At 42.5% G+C, this 10,911-nt stretch overlaps 3 non-coding genes across 3 annotated transcripts; 2 read left to right on the forward strand and 1 right to left on the reverse strand.

The window, feature by feature from the left end:
• Positions 1–2: 2 nt before the first annotated feature.
• On the forward strand, positions 3–116 carry LOC140274344 (U5 spliceosomal RNA). The gene has a single exon (XR_011908307.1). It is a non-coding gene; the product is annotated as a U5 spliceosomal RNA (small nuclear RNA).
• Positions 117–424: 308 nt separating this feature from the next.
• Positions 425–608, forward strand: LOC140274167 (U2 spliceosomal RNA). Its single transcript, XR_011908144.1, has one exon. It is a non-coding gene; the product is annotated as a U2 spliceosomal RNA (small nuclear RNA).
• A 7,891-nt stretch (positions 609–8,499) lies between these two features.
• On the reverse strand, positions 8,500–8,613 carry LOC140274195 (U5 spliceosomal RNA). Its single transcript, XR_011908170.1, has one exon. It is a non-coding gene; the product is annotated as a U5 spliceosomal RNA (small nuclear RNA).
• Positions 8,614–10,911: the final 2,298 nt, after the last annotated feature.

Genomic DNA, 10,911 nt, shown 5'->3' on the forward strand with positions numbered 1-10,911 from the left:
TCGTACTCTGGTTTCTCTTCATAACATACAAGTCTTTCGCCTTTTACTAAAGACTTTCCTGGAGAGCAGCACTAATGAGTTGTTTCTATTTTTGGCAGGCTTTACCTTTGCGGGTGAAGCCCTTTCTGTCTGTGCAAAAGAAATCTTGTTACTGTGCAGAGTGACTTCTCTGAGTAGAGTCGCCTTACTTGTTGCGACTGTGCCGATGTTCGAAGCTGGAGTGCAAAGTTGTTGCTTGAATGGTGCTTGCTGGAGCATGCGGGAGTGCAAAGTTATACCATTTAAAAGGGCTGAAGAGTGCTCAGTGCAACGGGTGGGCGGAGGTGCAACGTGACACTCTGGCCACCTATGGCCATAAAAAGAACACTGCTACAAGTGCGCATTGTGCCAGCAAGGGCCCTCGGACCTGAAACAGTGGACAGTTATCGCTTCTCGGCCTTTTGGCTAAGATCAAGTGTAGTATCTGTTCTTATCAGTTTAATATGTCCTCTATACGAGGACTACATATTAAATGGATTTTTAAGAATAGGAGTTGAAAAAGAAGCTTGCTCCGTTCACTCCAAGCATCGACCCAGTACTGCAGTGCCGCTGGGAACGGTGCGCTCTTCTCTGCTCTTGTGAAAAAGCAAACAGCGGTGCAGGATGGAAGTTTCAGGGAGCCCAAGATGAAACTTTCTTTTAATCTGCTGAGAAAAGAGAGTGAATGCGAAGTAGACTTTAACACAGCTCTGGGAGCGAGCCGAGTGTGGGCTAACCGGGAGAATTGCTTGAAAGAAACGCGACACCGAATGAGTGGTCAGAACAAAGCCTCAATACGGTGTTCCCGTGGTGTTTGTGGCTGCCTTGTCTTTTGCACAGAGTAAAAGACAAGGCAGCCATCGAATAGGGCCCGATTGTTCCTACTTGGTCAGCCGAGGAGCAAGGGGGGGGAGCAAGCGTCTCAACCAAGCAAATCTCACCAAGTAGGAACAATCGGGCCCTATTCGATGGCTGCAACACCTGAAAGAGATATTGATGAGAGACCCGATCAAAAGCTTTTTCAAAGTCTAAATTTAAGATCACAAGCCGGGTGTTTCTGTCTCTAGCGTAATCAATGATGTCTCGAATCAGTACGAGGCTGTCGGTGAGTTGTCTCTCTGAGATGGCACAAGCCTGGTCTGGGTGAATTACCTCTTCTAAAACAGAGGACATCCGTGTCGTTAAAACCTTGCTAAAAAGATTACAGTCAAAGTTTAAAAGTGTGATGGGCCTCCAATTCTTTAGGTCAGTCTTATCATTTTTATCAGAAGTGAAGAAATAAATGAATGCCTATCAACAAATGTGGGATCTAAACTCTAGTGCTTCCTCTAAAATAATTTCCTTTCTCAATTTAGAAATGTGTTCGAAAAGGTAAAAATGCCGGTCCATACATAATCAAAATCGGGAGAGGTGGTGTTCAGCTGCAAGAAGGTCTAAATGTCCATCAATAATTGCTAGAAAACATGAAAGAAAATTTTCGAAAATCAAACCACACATGATCATAAGTGGGAGAGGAGGTGTTCAGCTGCAAGAAGGTGTGAATGTCCACCCATAATACCTGAAAAATGGGTAAAGAAAAGGTGCGAATGCCCAACCATACATCATCAAAAGCAGGAGTGCATGTGTTCGGCTACAAGAAGGTGTGAACGTCCAACCAAAGTTTGTAAAAAGCAGTTAAGAAAAGGTTCGAATATCCAACCATACATAATCAAAAGCGGGAGCAGAGCTGTTCGACTGCAAGTAGGTGTGAATGTCAGATCATAATTTGCAAAAAGCTGATGAGAAAGGGTGAGAATGCCCGACTATACACCATCAAATGCGGTAGCGGAGGTGTTCGGCTGTGAGTAGGTGTGATTCTCCAACCATAATTGCTGAAAAATGTGTTAGAAAAGGTAAGAATGCCGGTCCATACATCATCAAAAGCGGGAGAGGTGGTGTTCGGCTGCAAGTAGGTGTGAATGTCCAGCCATAATTACTCACAAACGGGTAAGAAAAGGTACTATTGCCAGACCATATATGATCAAAACAGGGAGCGGAGGTGGTTCAGCTGCAAGAAGGTTTGAATGTCCGACTAAAGTTTGTAAAAAGCGGGTAAGACAAGGTGTGAATTCCCGACAATGTATGATCAAAAGAGGAGTGGAGGTTTTCGGCTGCAAGAAGGTCTGAATGTCCACCCATAATTACTGAAAAATGGGTAAGAAAAGGTGCGAAAGCCCAACCGCACATGATCATAAGTGGATGAGAAGGTGTTCGACTGCAAGTAGGTGTGAATGTAAGATCATAATTTGTAAAAAGCGGGTAAGAAAAGGTAAGAATGCCTAACCATAAATTATCAAAAGCGGCAGCAGAGTTTCGACTGGTATTTATCAATGTCTAGATAGATTTCAACAAAAAACAACGTTGTACTTTGCAGTAAAAGAAAGTGCAAATCAAAAGTTTTAGGAATCCGAGAATAAGCTTATTTTCATGAGTTCTGCACGATTTCGGATTTTATGTATAAAATGAATTCCTTCACGCAAACTAAGTTAACACTGCTTTGTCCTTCATATGTACCCATTTCTACATATATTTCAAGCATAAACTTCCTCATACTACCCTGAATGAGAAAGAGCCACACTTGTGATTAAGCCATACGCCCCTTTTGAGGAGTTCTGCATGGTTTGGGATTTTATCTATAAAATTAATTACTTCACTCAAACTATGTTAAAACGGCTTTTTACCTTCATATTTATCAATCTCTCGATAGATTTAAACAAAAAAACAACGTTGTACTTTGCAATAAAAGAAAGAGCAAATCAAAAGTTTTAGGAATCCGAGAATAAGCTTATTTTCATGAGTTCTGCACGATTTCGGATTTTATGTATAAAATGAATTCATTCACTCAAACCAAGTTAAAACTGCTTTTTCATTCATATTTATCAATGTCTAGATCGACTTCAACAAAGAACAACATTGTATTTTGCAGTAGAAGAAAGAGCAAAACTGAAGGATCAGGAATCCGAGAATAAGCTTATTTTCTTATGGGCAAGTGGGAACTGCTTTGTCCTTCGTATTTATCAATGTGTAGATGGATTTCAACTTCTTCTACTGCAAAGTCCAATGTTTTTCTTTGTTGAAGTCGATCTAGACATTGATGAATATGGAAGGACAAAGCAGTTTTAACTTGGTTTGAGCAAAGCAATTCATTTTATAGCAAAATCCGAAATCGTGCAGAACTCATGAAAGCAGGCTTATACTCGGATTCCTGAAACTTTAGATTTGCTCTTTCTTTTACTGCAAAGTACAACGTTGTTTTTTTGTTTAAATCTTTCTAGACATGGTAAATATGAAGGACAAATCAGTTTTAACATAGTTTGAGTGAAGTAATGCATTTTATAAGCAAAATCCCAAATCATGCAGAACTCACGAAATGCTTTTTCTCGCTTTTCACTGATTTTTACAAACTTTGGTCGGACGTTCACACCTTCTTGCATCCGAACACCTCCGCTTCCGCTTTTGATGATGTATATTCGGGCATTCGAACCTTTTTTTACCCGCTTTTTACAAACCATTGTCGGACTTTCACACCTTCTTGCAGCCGAACACCACCTCTCCCGCTTTTGATGATGTATGGTCCAGTATTCTTACCTTTTCTAACACATTTTTCAGCAATTATGGTCGGACATTCACACCTACTCACAGCTGGACACCTCCGCTCCCGCTTTTGATCATACAATGTCGGGACATCGCTCCTTGTCTTACCTGCTTTTTACAAACTTTAGTCGAACATTCACACCTTCTTGCAGCTGAACACCTCCGCTCCCGCTTTTGATGATGTATAGTCGGGCTTTCGAGCCTTTTCTTACCCGGTTTTTACAAATTATGGTTGGACATTCAGACCTTGCAGCCGAACACCTCCGCTCTCTCTTTTGATCATACATTGTCGGGCATTCGCACCTTGTCTTACCCGCTTTTTACAAACTATAGTCAGACATTCACACCTTGCAGCTGAACCTCCGCTCCCTGTTTTGATCATGTATGGTCTGGCAATACTACCTTTTCTTCCCCCGTTTGTGAGTAATTATGGCTGGACATTCACACCTACTTGCAGTCGAACAGCTCTGCTCCCGCTTTTGATTATGTTTGGTTGGATATTCGAACCTTTTCTTAACTGCTTTTTACAAACCATGGTCGGACTTTCACACCTTCTTGTAGCCGAACAACTCCGCTCCCGCTATTGATTTTGTACAGTCGGGTATTTTAACCTTTTCTTACCCGCTTTTTACCAACTATGGTCGGACATTCACACCGTCTTACAGCGGAACACCTCTGCTCCCGCTTTTGATGGTGTATAGTCGGGCATTTGAACCTTTTCTTACCCGCTATTTACAAACTATGGTAGGACATTCAAACTTTCGTGTATCCGAAAACCTCCGCTCTCTCTTTTGATCATACATTGTCGGACATTCGCACCTTTTCTTACCGGCTTTTTACAAACCATGGCCGGACTGTCACACCTTCTTGTAGCCGAACACATCCGCTCCCGCTATTGATTGTGTACAGTCGGGTATATTAACCTTTTCTTACCCGCTTTTTACCAAGTATGGTTGGACATTCACACCTTCGTACAGCGGAACACCTCCGCTCCCTCTTTTGATGGTGTATGTTCGGGCATTCAAACCTTTTCTTACCCGCTTTTTCCAAACTATGGTCGGCTATTCACAGCTTCCTCTCCACCCACCATACTTGTATGGTGGGATATTCATACCCACTTGCATCCGAAGACCTCCGCCCCAAATTTTGTTGATATTTAGTCGGACATTCGCACCTTACCCGCTTTTGGCAAACTATGGCCTTCTTGCAGCCAAACAACTCTGATCTTGCTTTTGATGATGTAAGGTTGGGCATTCAGACCTTGCTTCACCTGCTTTTCACCAAATATAGTCGGACATTCACACCTTCTTGCAGCCGAACACTTCCGCTCCACCTTTTAGTGTTCTATCACACCTTTTTTTTCACCGCATTTTATAGATTATGGTTGGAAATTTTCAACCACTCTCATCCGAAGACCTCTCCTCCCGCTTTTGTTAATATATTTGAACTTTAGTTTGACATTCAAACCTTCTTGCAGCTGAACCACCTCCGCTCCCTGTTTTGATCATATATGGTCTGGCTACTACCTTTTCTTACCCGTTTGTGAGTAATTATGGCTGGACATTCACACCTACTTGCAGTCGAACACAACCTCTCTCGCTTTTGATGATGTATGGACCGGCATTTTTACCTTTTCTAACACATTTTTCAGCAATTATGGTCGGAGATTCACACCTACTCACAGCCGAACAACTCCGCTCCCGCATTTGATGATGTATAGTCGGGCATTCTCACCCTTTCTCATCAGCTTTTTGCAAATTATGATCTGACATTCACACCTACTTGCAGTCGAACAGCTCTGCTCCCGCTTTTGATTATGTTTGGTTGGATATTCGAACCTTTTCTTAACTTCTTTTTACATATTTTGGTTGGACGTTCACACCTTCTTGTAGCCGAACACTTCCACTCCTGCTTTTGATGATGTATGGTTGGGCATTCACACCTTTTTTTGCCCATTTTTCAGGAATTATGGGTGGACATTCACACCTTGCAGCTGAACACCTCCTATCCCACTTATGATCATGTGCGGTTTGATTTTCGAAAAGTTTCTTTCATATTTTCTAGCAATTATTGATGGACATGTAGACCTTCTTGCAGCTGAACACCTCCGCTCCCGCTTTTGATCATACATTGTCAGGCATTCGCACCTTGTCTTACCCACTTTTTACAAACTTTAGTCGAACAGCCACACCTTTTTGCAGCTGAACACCACCTCTCCCGCTTTTGATGATGTATGGTCCAGCATTCTTACCTTTTCTAACACATTCTTCAGCAATTATGGTCGGACATTCACACCTACTCAGAGCCGAACACCTCCGCTCCCGCATTTGATGGTGTGTAGTCGGGCATTCTCACCCTTTCTCATCAGCTTTTTACAAATTATGATCTGACATTCACACCTGCTTTTGATAATGTATTGTTAGGCATTCGCACCTTTTTTTTTACCCATTTTTCATGAATTATGGGTGAACATTCACACCTTCTTGCAGCCGAACACCTCCTCTCCCGCTTATGATCATGTGCGGTTTGATATTCGAAAATTTACTTTCTTGTTTTAAAGCAATTATTGATGGACATTCAAACCTTCTTTTTGATGGTGTATAGTCGGGCTTTCGAGCCTTTTCTTCCCGGTTTTTACAAACCATGGTCGGACTTTCACACCTTCTTGTAGCCGAACAACTCCGCTCCCGCTATTGATTGTGTACAGTCGGGTATTTTAACCTTTTCTTACCCGCTTTTTACCAACTATGGTTGGACGTTCACACCGTCTTACAGCGGAACACCTCTGCTCCCGCTTTTGATGGTGTATAGTCGGGCATTCGAACCTTTTCTTACCCGCTTTTTACAAACTATGGTGGGACATTCAAACCTTCTTGTATCTGAAAACCTCCGCTCTCTCTTTTGATCATACATTGTCGGACATTCGCACCTTTTCTTACCCGCTTTTTACAAACCATGGTCGGACTTTCACATCTTCTTGTAGCCGAACACATCCGCTCCCGCTATTGATTGTGTACAGTCGGGTATTTTAACCTTTTCTTACCCGCTTTTTACCAAGTATGGTCGGACATTCACACCTTCGTACAGCGGAACACCTCCGCTCCCTCTTTTGATGGTGTATGTTCGGGCATTCAAACCTTTTCTTACCCGCTTTTTCCAAACTATGGTCGGCTATTCACAGCTTCCTCTCCACCATACTTGTATGGTGGGATATTCACACCCACTTGCATCCGAAGACCTCCGCCCCAAATTTTGTTGATATTTAGTCGGACATTCGCACCTTACCCGCTTTTGGAAAACTATGGCCTTCTTGCAGCCAAACACCTCTGATCTCGCTTTTGATGATATAAGGTTGGGCATTCAGACCTTGCTTCACCTGCTTTTCACCAAATATAGTCGGACATTCACACCTTCTTGCAGCCGAACACTTCCGCTTTTAGTGTTCTATGAGGCATTCACATATTTTTTTTCACCGTATTTTATAGATTATGGTTGGAAATTCTCACCCACTCTCATCCGAAGACCTCTCCTCCCACTTTTGTTAATATATAGTCAGGCATTCGAACCTTTTCTTACCCGCTTTTTACAAATTATAGTCGAACATTCACACCTACTTGCAGCTGAATACTTCCGCTCCACCTTGTAGGTATGTATGGTTGGCATTTGCACCTCTTTTTATACTGATTGCTGAAGATTAAGTTGTACTTTCTCAAACTACAACTTTTTTTTATTTGTTGAAACTTGATTTGAAGTGGATAAATAAGGAGGACAAACAGTTTTAAGTCAGGCTGATAGAAGGAATTAATTTTATAGCAAAATCTGTACTTCGTCATATGTCGAGAGATGCTTATTGCTGAAGAAGTTCTTTCTCATTCTACAAAGTAAAACGTTGTTTATCGTTGAAACTTGATTAGACATGAATAAATATGAAGGACAAAGCAGTCTTAACTTGGTTTGAGTTAATGAATTCGTTTTATAGGAGAATCCGAATTCGTGCATAACTCATAAAATAGAGCTTATTTTCGGATTCCTGAAGAATGATTCTGGTTCTTTCTAATAATACAAAGTTTGTTGTTTATTGTTGAAACTTCATCAGAAGTGAAGAAATAAATGAATGCCTATCAACAAATTGACCTTCTGTTGACCTTCGGGGAGGTGAGTATCTTCACTAGACTCACCTGTCTGCTTTTCCTCCTCATTTAGCGTAGCTCCACCCTCTGCCTGTGAATTCTCACAGACTTCAACACTGAGTGGTGAGGCCTCTACAGGCCCCTCCCCTTTTTGCTCCTCACTTCCAATCCAAGCTTTTGGCGGGAAGTTTGAATTTATTGGGTCAACCTCTTCACTTTGTTCACCAACTGCCACCTTTGGTCCTTCTCTTTGTTGGCTTGACTGTGGCTTTACCGTCTTTAATTTGTTGGCAAAAGATTTAGGGCAATCTCTGAAGAGGTGATTTAATTCTCCACAGAGATTACATTTCCTGCCATTTGGACACTCTCCAAAAGTTTGCCCAATTTTCTGCTCTTCCCACATAACACCTTGGTACAAGCCTCAACCAGGTGCCCATGCTCACCACACTTGCGGCAGAACTTGGGCTGCCCCTGGTAGTGGATGTAACCTCGGTTTTCAAGGTGGCCAGAGTGTCGCCCACCCACTGCACTGAGCACTCTTCAGCCCTTTTAAATGGTATAACTTTGCACTCCCACACGCTCCAGCAAGCACCATTCAAGCAACAACTTTGCACTCCAGCTTCGAACATCGGCACAGTCGCAACAAGTAAGGCGACTCTACTCAGAGAAGTCACTCTGCACAGTAACAAGATTTCTTTTGCACAGACAGAAAGGGCTTCACCCGCAAAGGTAAAGCCTGCCAAAAATAGAAACAACTCATTAGTGCTGCTCTCCACAGAAATCTTTAGTAAAAGGCGAAAGACTTGTACGTTATGAAGAGAAACCAGAGTACGATTATCCGTCACTGCGGGAGCAGGGCATCAGGCTTGTTGGCATAGCCACCTTCCCCATGGTGAGCTTTGCTTGGTTGAGACGCTTGCTCCCCCCCCCTTGCTCCTCGGCTGACCAACTAGGAACAATCGGGCCCTATTCGATGGCTGCCTTGTCTTTTACTCTGTGCAAAAGACAAGGCAGCAACAAAAACACCACGAGAATCCCGTATTGAGGCTTTGTTCTGATCGCTCATTCGGTGTCGCGTTTCTTTCAAGCAATTCTCCCGGTTAGCCCACACTCGGCTCGCTCCCATAGCCGTGTTAAAGTCTACTTCGCATTCACTCTCTTTTCTCATCAGACTCTTGGGATTTTATCTATAAAATGAATTCCTTCACTCAAACTATGTGAAAACTGCTTTGTCCTTAATATTTACCATGTCTAGAAAGATTTAAACAAAAAAAACAACGTTGTACTTTGCAGTAAAAGAAAGAGCAAATCTAAAGTTTCAGGAATCCGAGAATAAGCTTACTTTCATGAGTTCTTCACGATTTCGGATTTTGCTATGAAATGAATTCCTTCACTCAAACTAAATTAAAACTGCTAAACCGCTATTCTGTTATATGTAAGGCAGATGTCAAATTCACCGAAATAGGATCAAAGGGTATTCGGCCAATCGAGCTGTAGCAGCTTCGGTAAAAGAGTATAAGTTGAAGAGTTTGTGAATAAAGGTGTGCGCACACATAGTGTGCTGTACGAAAATAGGCAGGGAGCAATGCCGGCTGGGGTATATGTTCTTGTATGTTGTCTGACTGTTTGATTTGAATGTGTTGTGTAAGTGTCCTGTTGAATGTTACATGTTTGGGCTTTGACACGCTTCACTGTGGTTGTTAACTGTGTGGTGTGTCCTGAAATGTTATATGTTTGGGCTGTGTGACATGCTTAATGCTTGTCAGTAGCTACCCACTTATTCATATACTATCAAAGTATGTCCGGACTTCTTATGTTGTCAGTTCCCATCAAAAGCGGAAGCGGAGGTCTTCGGATGCAAGTGGGTGTGAATATCCCACCATACAAGTATGGTGGAGAGGAAGCTGTGAATGGCCGACCATAGTAAAAGGCGGGTGAGAGAAGGTGCGAATGTCAAACCATACATAATCAAAACAGGGAGCGGAGGTGTTCTGCTGTAAGAAGGTGTGAATGTCCAACCATAGTTGGTAAAAAGCGGGTAAGAAAAGGTTAAAATACCCGACTGTACACAATCAATAGCGGGAGCGGAGTTGTTCGGCTACTAAAAGGTGTGAAAGTCCGACCATGGTTTGTAAAAAGCGGGTAAGAAAAGGTGCGAATGCCCGACAATGTATGATCAAAAGAGGGAGTGGAGGTTTTCGGCTGCAAGAAGGTCTGAATGTCCAACCATAATTTGTAAAAACCGGGCAAGAAAAGGCTCGAAAACCCGACTATACACCATCAAAAGTGGGAGCGGAGGTGTTCAGCTGCAAGACGGTCTGAATGTCCATCAATAATTGCTAGAAAACATGAAAGAAAATTTTCGAATATCAAACTGCACATGATCATAAGCGGGAGAGGAGGTGTTCAGCTGCAAGAAGGTGTGAATGTCTACCCATAATTACTGAAAAATGGGTAAGAAAAGGTGCGAATGCCTAACCATACATCATCAAAAGAGGGAGCGGAGGTGTTCCGCTGTAAGACGGTGTGAATGTCCGACCATAGATGGTAAAAAGCGGGTAAGAAAAGGTTAAATTACCCGACTGTACACAATCAAAAGAGGGAGCGGAGTTGTTCAGCTAAGAGGTGTGAAAGTCCGACCTTGGTTTGTAAAAAGCGGGTAAGAAAAGGTTCGTATGCCCGAATATACACCATCAAAAGCGGAAGCGGAGGTGTTCGGCTGCAAGATATTGTGAACGTCCGACCAAAGTTTGTAAAAAGCAGTTAAGAAAAGGTTCGAATATCTAACCAAACATAATCAAAAGCGGGAGCAGAGCTGTTCGACTGGAAGTAGGTGTGAATGTCAGATAATAATTTGCAAAAAGCTGATGAGAAAGGGTGAGAATGCCCGACTATACATCATCAAATGCGGGAGCGGAGTTGTTCGGCTGTGAGTAGGTGTGAATCTCCGACCATAATTGCTGAAATATGTGTTAGAATAGGTAAAAATGCCGGTCCATACATCATCAAAAGCGAGAGAGGTTGTGTTCGGCTGCAAGTAGGTGTGAATGTCCAGCCATAATTACTCACAAACGGGTAAGAAAAGGTAGTATTGCCAGACCATATATGATCAAAACAGGGAGCGGAGGTG

This window comes from Leuresthes tenuis, unplaced genomic scaffold (assembly GCF_036924035.1).
Source record: "Leuresthes tenuis unplaced genomic scaffold, fLeuTen1.0.hap1 SCAF_17, whole genome shotgun sequence".
In the NCBI taxonomy this organism is placed as follows: domain Eukaryota; kingdom Metazoa; phylum Chordata; class Actinopteri; order Atheriniformes; family Atherinopsidae; genus Leuresthes; species Leuresthes tenuis.